The sequence below is a fragment of the Moschus berezovskii genome, chromosome 6 (assembly GCF_049115385.1).
Source record: "Moschus berezovskii isolate FMDL1 chromosome 6, NW_MosBer_1.0, whole genome shotgun sequence".
NCBI classification, from domain to species: Eukaryota; Metazoa; Chordata; class Mammalia; order Artiodactyla; family Moschidae; genus Moschus; species Moschus berezovskii.
The window spans coordinates 29,849,703-29,864,984 of record NC_142465.1 but is presented as its reverse complement, the minus strand read 5'-3'; the positions used below and the strand labels follow the sequence as shown (position 1 = coordinate 29,864,984).

General features: G+C 42.0%; 1 pseudogene; it reads right to left on the bottom strand.

The window, feature by feature from the left end:
* Positions 1 to 394: 394 nt before the first annotated feature.
* On the bottom strand, positions 395 to 14,682 carry LOC148777563 (uncharacterized; annotated as a pseudogene).
* Positions 14,683 to 15,282: the final 600 nt, after the last annotated feature.

Genomic DNA, 15,282 nt, shown 5'->3' with positions numbered 1-15,282 from the left:
CCATCCCCATAGGAAACTTAAAACTGGCTAGATTTACAGTAATTGCCCCTAGAGCCAGCTCTCCTCATACAATTCCACACCCCTTCCCCCCATTCTATGACATAAGCAGTCTTGGAACCTATGATAGGAAATACAAGTGGTCAGCTGGAACTCGTTTAGTAATTTGCTGCAGAGCCGATTTTTAAATGACAATCACTGGTGAAACTGCCATGAAAAAATAATTTTCATGTCTGGGTTAAGAAATTTTGACCTTCCTTCTGATATGTTATACATCGTTACTCTCTACTTTTTCAACAAAAATAGAGAACTGGAAGAGCCAAGCATTATGTTCTTTGATTTTAAGGCATTTAAAGGGGCTATCAGTGCCAGATTCAGCAACTTGCAGGAGGCCCCCCTATGCTCTGGGGGCAAAAAGACAAAATTACAGAGATTAAGGGCACTGGAAACTACAGCCTCATCATTCAGCCCTATCCATCTAAGTATCTTATCACTATCAAACCGCTATTAAGTCTTCACGTTGTTCCTAGTACTAGACGGCAGTGAAACGGACACTCAGCAGTCAAGCTTGGGAGCTGGTTGTAGCCTGAAGCAACGGGTTACACTTAACCGAGCTGGGGTCTCAGTAAAACCAACATTTTTCCTCCTTTAAAAAAAAGTCAAGAGTCTATTTAAACAATCGGACTAAATAGGAGAAGGTGGGGAAGGTGCCTAACTTAAAAAACGAAGACTAAGGAGCTAGGGAGACCCTCGACCGGACGAAGCAGTGGCAGACCCACCGGTTGCCTAAACACCTTTGCTGAGGACCCACGAGGCGGGCAGAAAAGGGAATACACTCGAAGGTGAAAGGATCCCAGTCCACTAATGGTGAGATTTTCGGAGGTCCCCAGGCCAGGGCCTGGGCGTCTTTCCTACCTCGGCGGAGACACGCTCTCCCCTCCCCCCGGCCGCCTTCGCTCACACCCGCGCCCCAGCAACGCTCCCTTCCGGCCCCTGACGTTAGGGGTGGGGCCCCCACTTCCTGTGACGCAGGGCTGGGCGTGGGGAGCGTGGTGGTGCGGCCGCTCCGGCGACCGCCTTCTCGGCGCTCCGTCCTCCGCTTCTCCCATTCCCCAGTCGGGAGCTGGCCCTCCGGCACGTGGAGTGACCACGGGTGGAGCTCGCCCTGCCTTCCCGGCCTCTGTGGGGGCCATCTTAGAAACTAGAAAGAGCACTCAGATGGAGCGCTCGAGGAGGGGACGGGACACCTTAGAGGTCAACTGACACTGGTGAGAAGGAAGCCATGTTAGTGCAAGTTGTCCAGAGAGAAAGACAATTTAGATTTTGAGGGGAGGGAAGAGGAAAATTGAAAAAGAGATTAACAGAAGTCCCCTCTTCCCACCCCCACCCCCCAGTTCCCCCAAAAACATACCACTAAGGACAGGAATTTAGTTTTTGTTTAGCACGCCTTGTAGGTAGAGTTTCAAAGTTCAAAAGTCGATGATGGTTTACCGGAAGTATGGATGCTCTAGTCATCTCCACTAAATGAGATTTTTGAGTTGAGGAGAGAGCTGGGGGTAGAAAGGGCCAGAAAGCTATAAATTGATAGTAGAAAACAAAACATATATTGTGAGCCTTTGTTCTGGAAACCCTGATAGCAAGAAGAAGAAAAAAAAGTGTAATTGGTGGTTCTTATGTTCAAGTTGCTAGTAAAAGAGGCCCCAGAGTGGATGAAAGATTAAATGGTGGTACAACAGATGCTAAGAAAGTGGTTGAGAATGTAAATTCTTTAGAACGAAACCACTGGGGTCCAAAGTGACCCCGGGAGGACTTTGTTTCAGAAAAAGGACTTGTGGCATTTGTAGACAAAAAAAAAAAAAAAGGGCGGGGGGGAGGAATTGACACTACAGGTAGATCTGGTAATATTTTTTTAAAAGCAAGAAGTAAAAGGCGTGATACGACAAATTTTTGTATTGTTCAGGGTAGGAGGCAGGCTGCGTGATCAGTTTGGGTGAAGTATTGGGGGCTTTAGACCATTTCAGTGGTTTATGTAGTCTAAATGTTTATTTAGGAGAACTTGTTCTAACTGCATGAACTAAATGTGGTTTTAGTGAAAAGGGTCATGGGATGTTTACATATGTAAACATTATCGGATTTTTATTTTTGGCCATGCTGCTTGTTTTGAGGTATCTTAGTTCCCTGCCCAGGGATAGATCCTGAGCCCCATGCATTTGAAGCTGGAAGTTTTAACCACTGGACCTCCAGGGAAGGCCTGTTTTTTATTTTTTAGATTATCATTCCTTGAGCTGAAGAGAGTATGCATCACAGCCTTTGGTTCATGTTAAGACCCTAAAAATAAAAGTATAGGTGGAAGCAGGGCCCAAGACTTCTTAATCATGTCTGCACTTCAGAACCATTTGAGGAGATTTAAAACATATCATGTCACCTCTGCTTCCCGGGCCAATTAATCAGAAGGGGTTCGTTTTAAAAGCTACCCAGATGATTCTAATGTGCAGTCAGGATTGAGAACCACTGAGGAGATCAATCCTGGGTGTTCATTGGAAGGACTGCTGCTAAAGCTGAAACTCCAATACTTTGGCCACCTCATGCGATGAGTTGATTAACTGGAAAAGACTCTGATGCTGGGAGGGATTGGGGGCGGGAGGAGAAGGGGATGGTAGAGAATGAGATGGCTGGATGGCATCACCGACTCGATGGACGTGAGTTTGAGTGAACTCCGGGAGTTGGTGATGGACAGGGAGGCCTCGCGTGCTGTGATTCATGGGGTTGTAAAGAGTTGGACATGACTGAGTGACAGAACTGAACTGAACTGAGGTAGGCACTGTTTTGAATTTACAAAGGCTATTCTTTCACCTGGGTGATTTCTGTGAAGGAGAGGCAGGCTGTTAAAGTGCTTCTTGAAAGATGATTGCTGAGAATGAAAGCATCATTACAAGTTCAGCACAAACAATTTTAGAAAAGCTGTTGTTTTGCAAATCAGTTTCAGATTGTTAGGGATATTTTAAATAATTTACGAAATCCTAAACCTCTGGATTTACCACATCATTCATGCATAATTATCAGGGCCGGTGTGATTTAAAGTGAAATGTGATATTTCAGGGTTTAAACTTCAGTAATCTGGTGAAATTGTTGACCCTGTTACTGTGACCCATCCCTGCAGGTTGAAATTTCTGGAGAAGGAAGAGCTAAGAGTTTGAGAGGACGAGGAGTGGGTACCAAACCAGAATCCAAAGTCAGACTTCACTGCATTCAGTAATACCTTGTCAAGGTGACAGGATCCTCAACTGATAAAGCTGTTCCATTTAGCACCAGTGAATGAGCCCACCAACTTTTAAACAAACTAAAGAATCAAACATGTCTTTCAGTGGTGGAGATATTAAAATAAAAATGCACCACACGTCTTTCTCTTCTTAAATGGTTTTTTCATTTCTTTCCAACCCAGAAAGTTCCTGCTTTATCTGAGATCCCTGCTGAGTTTTCTTTCAGACTGATTTTCCAGCCAGGTTGAATATATTTGAAAAGGAAGAAAAAAAAGAGAGAGCCCAGGCCATTTACACAGGGTCATTCTGAGGGCTAGCTGGGATTAATACCCTAAACTGAATCTGATCCATGCTGGTTCTATCTCTGAATATGCTTGCATTTAACCATAAATTATAAATTGTATTTTTAGAGTTATTAGTTAAAAGTAAAGACTCTGAACCAATGAGTAGACAGATCTGTATGCCAATGATTAAATAAAAAACTTTGTTCAAAGATGAGTTTTTCTCAGCTTTTAGGGTTGGAGTCCCAGTTAGTCCTTCAGATGCTTTAGAGATTTTCAGTGTTTCATAAAGCCTGATAAACTTTTGCCTGTCGGAAAGCTAAAACATTAAATTTCTTTGTTTTGGGCTTAAATTTTATCCACTAAGTCCTATTTTTCTCATCTAATAATGATTTCTGATTGGTTGTAAAGTGTATAACTTAGGAAAATTATTGAAGTGCAGTTGCAAAACATTTCAAAAAGAGGTCTCTGGGGGAACATAATAGATGTTATTATTAGTGAGGGTAGATTTTGGGAAGTATTGCTGTTGAGAATGAAAAGTTGGGACTGGTTACAATTTTTCAGGCAAAGTAACAGAGCGAGGTGTTCCCACTAGGGAACCATTGAAAATAAATTTATGTTTAAAAAAGTCATTAGAGTTTGAAGAATAGCTAACACCCGTCTCTGCAAATACAGGATGATACAGGATAAATGAAAAACCAGTCGCAACTTTTTCTGTCTTTAAATTCATTCTGTGTCCTAATACATAAATATATAATTGTGTAATCCACATTGCTGTAATAGTTGCTGAGCAGTCTGTTTTCTGTGTTTTTCTTAGACTTCTAAGTAATTTCTTTCACTAGGACTCACCAACAGTGCTTCCCTAGTGGTTCAGATGGTAGTCTGCCTGCAGTGCGGGAGACCTGGGTTTGATCTCTGGGTCAAGAAGATCCCCTGGAGAAGGAAATGTCTATCCACTCCAGTATCCTTGCCTGGAAAATTCCATGGATGGAGGAGCTTGGCAGGCTACAGTCCATGGGGTTGCAAAGAGTGGGACACGACTGAGCAACTTCACTTTTTTTCTTTCAGCAACAGTAGCCCCTTATGCTGGCAACTGATGGCCCTTTCTGATGCTGGCATCTGAGATGTAAATATTTTTTAAAAAATACTTGCTTGTATAAAGCTTTCATCTCCTCCAGAACTTGCCTCAGTCCATCCTCCTGAGCTCCAGCAGCCCGTCTCCCGGCCTCTCCGCGCGTCACCGGGGCGAGTCGCCCCCCCCCACCCCCGCGCAGCCCGCGCACCCAGAGGCTTCGAGGCCGCAGAGCGGCGGGGGGCGCTGAGGAATTGGCAGCGACCCCCTCGCACGAGAAGCCGCCGAAACCGACCTGCCCACAGCCACGGAGTTGAGATGTAAATTTTAAGTCAAAGTTTGCAGACCATTGTTAGCATTGCTTTTGGCAATGAATTCGTTACTGTGTAATGAATAGGTAGGTAAGAAAATGGAAACCTCTTAAAAGATTGTTGAAAAGATGGTAGAATGGCAAAATTATACTGAAGAAATTTCACCTTCTAAAAGTTGTGTAAAGTGCTGGTCTTGAGTGGAACAGTTCTATAATTCCAATTCTTCTATTCTTCTGATGTTATTTTAAGGAATGGCCAATGTTTAAACCTGAGGGTCATTTTCTTTTTGAAACCTTCTTCTAACCTCTGCCTGGGATTAAGTGCTAATGTTTTTTTATACCCGCCTTTCCTCCCAGCACTTAAACTGCATCATACCAGTTGTTCTCAGGGTGTGGTCTCCAGACCAGCATGATTAGCATCGCTTCAGTTCAGTTCAGTCGCTCAGTCGTGTCCGACTCTCCGCGACCCCATGAATCACAGCACGCTAGGCCTCCCTGTCCATCACCAACTCCCGGAGTATACTCAAACCCATATCCACAGAGTCGGTGATGCCATCCAGCCATCTCATTCTCCGTCGTCCCCTTCTCCTCCCGCCCCCAACCTTTCCCAGCATCAGAGTCTTTTCCAGTGAGTCAACCCGTCGCATGAGGTGGCCAAAGTATTGCAGTTTCAGCTTTAGCATCAGTCCCTCCAGTGAACATCCAGGATTGATCTCCTTTAGAATGGACTGGTTGGATCTCCTTGCAGTATAAGGGACTCTCAAGAGTCTTCTCCAACACCACAGTTCAAAAGTTCTTCGGCGATCAGCCTTCTTCACAGTCCAACTCTCACATCCATACATGACCACGGGAAAAACCATTGCCTTGACTAGACGGACCTTTGCATCGCTTAGGAACTTGAAAAAAAACCGCGAATTCTTGGGCCTTGCTACAGACCTACTTACTGAATCAGAAGCTTAGGGGTGAGATGCCCTACAAACTTTGTTTTCATAAGCCCTCCAAGTGGGAGGTGGGAGGGAGGTTTGTGAGGGAGGGAACATATGTATACTTATGGCTGATTATTGTTGATGTATGGCTCCCCAGGTGGTAAGAATCCACCTGTTAATACAGGAGATGCCCTGGGTCAGGAAGATGCCTGAAGAAGGAAGTGGCAATTCTTGCCTGAAAGATTCCATGGACAGAAGAGCCTGACTGGCCCCAGTCCATGGGGTCACAGAGTCAAGACTCGACTGAGCAGCAGCAGCATGGCAGAACCCAACACAAGGATAATTGTGAAGCAATTATCCTCCAATTGAAAGTAAATAAAAAAGAAAGCCCTCCAAGTGATGAAGATTGAGAACTGTTGCCATATACTAACTATAATTGTCAACATTGTTCCCTCTGTATGGCCACTGTAATTCCTAACATAGTGTCCCAGACTTAGTGGATACTTGATTATTTCACTTGAGAGCACAGGTATCCTGTGTCAGGGCCTGCAGCTCCTGTAAGACATCATCTATCTGGTAAGAGACTACGTGGGAAGAAGAGACTAAAATGTTTGAGATTTTTTTCTTTCCCTCTTTTATATCACAGCTGCTTGGAAAGTCTGGACAAAAAGGCCCATAAAGTATGGGCCAACAAAATAATAAGGATGTGGAAGCAAGGAGATATGTTTTGGTGCTTATCTAGGATATGAGTAATGGGCTTTAACAGTTTTTTCCCCATAGTTCATGCTGTGAATATAAGAGTAGAAACCCTGAAACCAGATTTTAGGGAAGAAACTTTATAGTCAGAAAGTCTTATTGCTGTTACATAAACGTAATTTAAATTGCCTTGATGGGACTTTTCTGTGAAGATGAGTGAGCCTGATTACCAGGTTTTTTTAAAAGTTGATTTATTCAGTATAAATATTCGGCCCAGAGTATTGAATCTCTTTATTCCACCATGCGTATAAAGTATAGATTCTCCACATTCATCACCTTTGATTTTGTGTGGGCATACGACTAGTGCATAGTCAAATCATTCCTCTCCTAAAGCATATTATAGCTTAATAGTAATAAATCAGAATGAAAGGAGGTTAAATGGAGATGTAAGCCACCTGTTAGGGGAGCTTGAGAGAATAGTTAAGACTTCGGGGAATCTAGGCAAGCTTTGAGGCAATTATTTTTAAACTTTGCTTTTTTAAAAAGTATTTTTTCTTAATTTAGTTTGGCTTTTTTGGAGGTTTGACCAAATGTTGTAAGCCAAACAAGTGATGTATTTATTAACTTATATTGTGCCTTCTTCCAAGTGGCTCAAACTTGTTAAAAGTGAGATTTGAGTAGATTTGGCACCCATGTTTTGAATGACACAACTGCCTAATAAGTGATGTTTTATGCTTTTAGACTAGTGTAGTCGACTTGGTTTGTCTGATTGTTATCTCAGGAGAATTATTGTTCCCTCTTTTAGTTTCAGGAGTATACTATTTTGGAGGAAAAATTATGTGATCCCCCAGTTGAGACCACCTGATGTGAAGAGCTGACTCAGAAAAGACCCTGATGCTGGGAAAGATTGAAGGCAGGAGGAGAAGGGGACGACAGAGGATGAGATGGGTGGATGGCATCTCCAACTCCGTGCACGTGAGTTTGAGCAAGCTCTGGGAGATGGTGAAGGACAGGGAAGCCTGGCGTGCTGCAGTCCATGGGGTCACAAAGAGTCAGACTCGACTGAACAACTAAACAACAACCATTTAAGACTGCATGGTCTTTTAGGGGAAGATTTCATATACCTAAAATATGGTAAAGGAAAACTGTTTTATCTTTTAAGACCATTTTCCTGGGGAATAGTCTTTTGTTTTTATATGGTCTGGTGTTACTATAACAAAATATAATTAAAAAAATTCAAAACATGTAGGGTCTTAGTCAAGAGACAAGAGTAAATCTTGTTTATATTGTGTAATGCTCAGAAAGTCAGTAGCCCCCCCAACCCCTTCAGTTTGTACAAAATATACTGGAATGTGCTAAATGCTAAAAGTGTCTGCTTGTCCTCCCTTCTATTTTAACTGAAGAAAGAAAGAAGATCATTTGAAAAAGATCTAGAAAATACTTAAGTAGGGATAAGACTCCTAAGGGCAGAAAATACTCATTTGACTAAAACTTCTTTTAATTGAAAGTCTAAATTTACCTGAACTAGTCAGTAAACTAGCAAAATCCCAAACTCATTGTTTTAAAAGGATTAGCTGGCTGCAATAAAAATTACATCTTAAGAGGAACTAATTCTGGCCTGTTTTAAATTGGGTGTTGGTTCAGTTTAAGCACCAAGTGAAGGGCTATAAACTGAAGGGCTCCAAAATCACTGCAGATAAAGTGACTGCAGCCATGAGATCAGAAGACATTTGCTTTTTGGCAGGAAAGCTGTGGCAAACCTAGACAGTGTCTTAAAAACATTACTCTGCTGACAAAGGTCAAGTCTATGGTCTTATTAGTGTTCATGTACCTGGACTGTAAAGAAGGCGGAGTGCCGAAGAATTGATGCCTTCAAACCATGGTGCTGGCGGAGAAGGCAATGGCAAGCCACTCCAGTACTCTTGCCTAGAAAATCCCATGGATGGAGCAGCTGGTAGGCTGCAGTCCGTGCGGTCGCTAAGGGTCGGACAGGACTGAGCGACTTCACTTTCACTTTTCACTTTCACACATTGGAGAAGGAAATGGCAACCCACTCCAGTGTTCTTGCCTGGAGAATCCCAGGGACGGGGGACCCTGGTGGGCTTCCGTCTATGGGGTCGCACAGAGTCGGACACGACTGAAGTGATGCAGCAGCAGCAGCAACCATGGTGCTGGAGGAGACTCCTGAGAGTCCTTTGGACAGCAGGGAGATTAAACCAGTCAATCTTAAGGGAAATCAACCCTTCATACTTGTTGGAAGGACTGATGCTGAAACTGAAACTCCGGTATTTTGGTCATCCAATGAGAAGAGCTGACTCATTGGAAAAGTCCCTGATGCTGGGAAAGATTGAGGGCAGAAGAAGAGGGCATCAGAGGATGAGGTGGCTGGATGGCATCACCAAAGCAATTAACGTAAACTTGGGCAAACTTCGGGAGATGGTGAAGGATAGGCTGGGGAGGCCTGGCATGCTGCAGGCCATGGGTTCACGGAGTGTCAGACATGACTGGGCAACTGAACAACAGCAAAGCACCAAGTATTTGAGTATCTCCTAGATACAACAGCCCTAGACTAGTGGTAAAGCCAGTATGTGATTCTGCTTTCCTTCATGAAGGTGTGGTTTGGTTGAGGTAGGAGACAGGGAAGGTTTAAATGAGGTGAGGATTAAAAATTGGACTTTAAAAAAGCTAGATCAGGGATTTGAATAATTGAAGGGCAAGGGGTGACATTTTAATTTTTTATTGGTTACTTTTTGGCTGGGCTGAGTCTTCATTGCTGCGCGTGGGCTTTCTCTAGTTGTGGTGAGTGAGGGCTGTTCTTCATTGTGGTGTGTGGGCTTCTCATTGCGATGGCTTCTCTTATTGCGGAGCATAGGCCCCAGGGTGTGCAGGCTCAGTAGTTGTGGCACACGTGCTTAGTTGCCCCGAGACATGTGGGATCTTCCTGGATGGGGGGATTGAACCCATGTGCCCTGCATTGGCAGGTGGAGTCTTAATCACTGGGCCACCAGGGAGGTCCAGGGAGTTGCATTTTGAATTTAACAGAGTGAGGAAGAACAGATTTAACATGGGAGTTAGAAAGGTAGCTTTGGAGGCAAGTTCCAAACTCAGCTTGTCATGAAAACTCTATCCTTTAAGTATGGAAGATTTATATGGAGAAGTGGTTGAAGAAGGTTGATATGATGGTCATATAGTAAATGACTTGGAGATTGGAGAAAGAAGTTGGGGATAAAGAATCTAACTACGTAATAGCATTATGGACCACATGGTGACTGTAGTTTCCTTACTAAGAGAAATAGGCAAATCAGCCCTCCAGCTCTTTGGTTGAAAATGAGGATATGAAAACAAGGAAGAATAAAAAACCAAATGAAGTTTGTCATAGGAAAAATACTCTATTTAAATAAATAAAAACATGTTCAGTTCAATTGCTCAGTCGTGGCATCTTAAAAACATGTTAAGATGCCAGCAATGCTAGTAAGAGTTGTTACCTAAAACTTCACTGTTAAGATTTCCCCAAAGTTTTAAAAACTTAATAAGTCTTCCATCTGCTGGCTCTTTTAATATACAACTTCTCCATTGGCTTTTCTGACCTAAGGGTAGAAGGAAAACACTGAGATAGTGTCAGTTTGATAACAAGTGTTTTTATGGAAGATCTAAGCTTGATGTGTGTTAATAGCATTTCAAACAGAGTTCTAGACAGCTCTTTCAACAAAGTCTGCTTCAAAGCCATTAGGACTTTCCCTGCATTCTGTTGTCAGGGGAGGAGGATTTTGCAGAGAAAACATGTTTTTGTGGCTGTGCTGCGAGGCACGTTTGTATCCTAGTTCCTGATCAGGGATCAAACCCATGCTCACTGCAGTGGAAGCTCAGAGTCTTAACCACTAGACTGCCTGGGAAGTCCCTGGTTTGTTTATTCTTAAAGAAGAAAAGCTTGTCTAAGAATCTTTGAAGATTTAGAATATAATGTTAGTAATATTAATTAAAAATTTTATTGTTGTTGTTCAGTTGATCAGTAATGTCTTACTCTTTTGAGATCCCATGGGCTGTAGCCCACCTGGCTCCTCTGTCCATGGGATTTCCCAGGCAAGAATACTGGAGTGAGTTGCCATTTCCTCCTTCAGGGGACCTTCCTGACCCAGGGGTTGAACCGGTGTCTCCTTGTTTCTCTGTTGCAGGCAGATTCTTTGCTGCTGAGCCACTGGGGAAGCCCACGAGTTAAAACTGTGTTAATGTATGTTATAACTATGATGTTAAAAAAGTTACTCTATCTTTTCTCCAAGACTTCTGGTTGTCAGGATGTTTATCATCCAGTCTCCTTTTTTATGTTTCTTGAGTCATTGTAGAATATGACCAAAAGAGGAAAGTTAACTGGAAATTAGAACTACAGAATTAGTCTAAATAACCAGTTCTAGGAGATTAAAGTTACTTTAACAAAAGTAGTTGATACTACTATCCATGAGGGTAGGAATTACTGGTTTAGTTTCTGTTTTACATAATTCCTTTCCACCTTCCCTTCTCCATGTGTATCTAGTGAGTAACTCCATTGATGGCTCCTCTAACTCTGGGCTGTGCCCTTCGAGTTTGTGTGGTTGAGGATCCTGACCTGGTTCATGTATAGTGTGCTAGTTCCTTCCCCTTCATAGCTTTAGGAATTGATTTTTCATACCTCGAAAATCTTACACAGAATTAAGAACCTTGTGTAATCAAGTCCTTGATGGATTAAAGTCCTAAGTGGAGCTTTAGGAAAGTAATGCTCAAAATTCTCCAAGTCAGGTGTCAATAGTATGTGAACCGTGAACTTCCAGATGTTCAAGCTGGATTTAGAAAAGACAGAGGAACCAAAGATCAAATTACCAGCATCCACTGGATCATCGAAAAAGCAAGAAAGTTCCAGAAAAACATCTACTTCTGCTATATTGACTACACTAAAGCCTTTGACTGTGTGGATCACAACAAACTGTGGAAAATTCTGAAAGAGATGGGAATACCAGACCACCTGACCTGCCTCCTGGGAAATCTGTATGCAGGCCAAGAAGCAACAGTTAGAACTGGACATGGAACAACAGACTGGTTCCAAATCGGGAAAGGAGTACATCAAGGCTGTATATTGTCACCCTGCTTATTTAACTTCTATGCAGAGTACATCATTTGAAATGCTGGGCTGGATGAAGCACAAGCTGAAATCAAGATAGCTGGGAGAAATATCAGTAACCTCAGATATGCAGATGATACCACCCTTATGGCAGAAAATGAAGAAGAACTAAAGAGCCTCTTAATAAAAGTGAAAGAAGAGAGTGAAAAAGTTGGCTTAAAACTCAACATTTAGAAAATTAGGATCATGGCATCTGGTCCCATCATTTCATGGCAAATAGATGGGGAAACAGTGGAAACAGTGACAGACTTTATTTTTTGGGCTCCAAAATCATTACAGATGGTGATGGCAGCCATGAAATTAAAAGATGGTTGCTTCTTGGAAGAAAAGCTATGACCAACCTAGACAGTATATTAAAAAACAGAGACATTACTTTGCAAACAAAGGTCCATCTAGTCAAAGCTATGGTTTTTCCAGTAGCCGTATGGATGTGAGAGTTGGACTATAAAGAAAACTGAGCACCAAAGAATTGATGCTTTTGGACTGTGGTGTTGGAGAAGACTCTTGAGAGTCCCTTGGATTACAAGGAGATCCAACCAGTCCATCCTAAAGGAAGTCAGCCCTGAATATTCATTGGAAGGACTGATGGTGAAGCTGAAACTCTAATACTTTGGCCACCTGATGCGAAGAACTGACTCAATGGAAAAGACCCTGATGCTGGGAAAAATTGAAGGCGGGAGTAGAAGGGGATGGCAGAGGATGAGATGGTTGGATGGCATCACTAACTCAATGGACATGAGTTTTAGTAGGCTCCGGGAGTTGGTGATGGACAGGGGAGCCTGGCATGCTGCAGTCCATGGGGTCGCAAAGAGCTGGACATGACTGAGCGACTGAACTGAACTGGAGCCTTAGGAAAGGAATGGAAGTACTCAGAGCCCATGACTACAGCTCTTTTAAAATTTGTAATTGAAGCTTAGGCATCTGCCATGATCTAGTGGCCATCTCACTCAAAAATATTCTACTGGAATAGAGATATTCTATTCTTTATTTCAATAGCTTCTATAAGATGATTTATTTTACCTTTCACAAACCAGCATTTTTGGAGTAAATGTCTTAAGGAAAAATGAAGAATAATGTGCGTTATCTAGAAAGAAGGAAAGCAGGAAGAAGTAACACAAGTACCAAGCATTTTTATATTATTGCAGAGAATGCTAACTGGCAGGAGATTTGAGTCTCCCTTCCATAGTTGTTGTTGGAAAATGCTGGAGACTAAATTGCTACCTCCCTGACATAGGTCTGGTCATGTGACTTGTTTTTGCCAATGGGATGTGAATAGAAATATTCTCTTCTGGGCTGAGGTGGTTAAGAGGCAGCTGTACTTTCTCCATTCTCTTTTTGTGGCAGCTTGGGAAGCCAGAGGTGAAAGGTGACAGTCAAAAGATGAAGAGCCTGTATTCTTGAATCACCACTTCTATTGAATACTTGCACTGGATTGTACACAAGGAAATTTCTGTTGTGTTAAATCATGACATTAACACTATTTGGACTTTCTCTTAAAAGGGCTTGCATTGCTCTAACACACAATTTGATTTATTTAGTTAATAACACATCTTTATTTAATATTAGTCTATTGTCCCTTATGGGGGCTTCCCAGGTGGCGCCAGTGGTAAAGAATTCGCCTTCTATACAGAAGATGCAGGTTTGATCCCTGGGTCAGGAAAACCCCCATGGAGGAGAGCATAGCAGCCCACTCCAGTATTCTTGCCTGGAGAATTCAATGGACAGAGGAGCTTGGTGGGCTGCAGTCCAAGAGTCAGACAAGACTGTAGCGACTGAGCAAGCACACATTGTACCTTATGAGGTAGATATTATTCCTTTTATGGACGAGGAAGTTGTGTTTGAGCAGCAACTTTCCTTAAGGCCAGAGCAGATAGTTGAACCTAGGTTTGACTTGAAAAGCTAGTGAGTTCTCCAATATAACTTGCTGCATATTAGAGAAAAGATATCCTTTCAGATAGGATAAATCCTAATCTTTTAGATTACAAGATTCAGTTTTTACCAGTAATCTTTTTCTATGAAAAGTGACTTGGTATTGGTCACTATATGTTTATTCCTATATGTGAATCTAATTATTAGATTTAATTAGACTCCTTTTTACTGGGTTGCCTCTCTAGAGATAGATGAAATTCTCAAATTTACTTTTGATTGCTCTGGTGAAGGATTTTGTGGGAGGAGTATTAAGACTTAATTACTGCAAGGCTGCTGTACTTATTGGCTGCAGAGGACTTAAGAGTCCGAACCTTCACTTGGTGCTCACTGTCTCACTTAGCTTACCTGTGTTCCAGACATCAGGGTCAGGAATCTGGTTGGCAACTTTAGAAATTTTTCATTTGGTTCTGAACTTGAAGAAATAATAACCTTTGGAAGATTAAAAGGCTGTCTGAAATACAGCAGACAGAAGTTACAGAAGCAGAGTGGAAACTTCTTTTTTTCATTCCTCATTTGGCTAAGGTTTCCATAGCTATGAAATATGGAGGGTTGGGGGAAGGATAATAGAACTCAGCTCCACCTCCGCTTAGAAAATAGAAAACTCCACTCCAAATAGGAAACTTAACATCATCTGTAGCAGTCCTATTGACACAGTTAGCCTCATGTTCTTTGAGCCTTTTGGTTGGGACCACATGACAAGCATCATATTTTCAGTTAGCCATCTTTTTAGCTATCTTTGGATTTTTCTAAAAGGAAGAAGTTCTTATTAAATGGCATTAAGATTTTGCCTGAATTCCACCCTCCATTCCTTTCTGGAAATGCTGAAGATGTATCATGTTCCAACGTTAAGAACTTTCAGGTTTTATTCATGGTCAGAAGTTTGTTCTTTAAAAAAAAAGTCTTTAATCTTTTATATTCTGAGTTTATTTTTCTCCCTGCATTGACTTAACAGTTATCAGGGAAACTTACCTTTCTGCATGATGCCAGGTGGCACTGTGACCTGCTGGCTGACATCCTGTAGTTTGTGTCATAAGGACATACTTTCAAGGCTTCTGACTCCATGAGGCCTAAATAGCAGGAAGCATGGGTTGGCAAAGAAAATATTGACATTTAAGATCAGGTAATCTTGTCATAAGTCTATTTTCTCTTCTCAGAAAAAGAGTGGTGTAGAAGATATGAGTATCTCAAGTCTTACCTATGAAAGTTTTGGATAACATCAGCCATAGCCTAGCTAGTTAGATAACAGGGTTACAGGAAAAATTCACTTCTTATATGCCTTCAAAGGCCAAAAATTAATATTTGTACACATATAACTTGTTTTAAATAGTTTTTCTTTTTACCTTTCAATAGAGTGTTAAATAAACTGGCAGGATTCTTAGAAAACTCACAGTATTGGGTAAAATGAAGTTTAACACCATAAGCTAGAGAGTCCTGGAGAAAGCATGGCTGGGGCAACTGGTTCCTTTGCTGTTCAGCACTGCTCTCTTCCATCTCTCCACCAAACCTGTCTGAATGAAGCTCTTTTCCAGACATAGATACTACTTGTCAGATAGGTCAGCCTAATCACTTTTGGGGAGCAGGATTTGGAACATTTCTATGTTTAGGTTCAGGCTACTTTATATGAGAATGCCAGTCTGAAATCTCGTCATAGGTATTAACGCA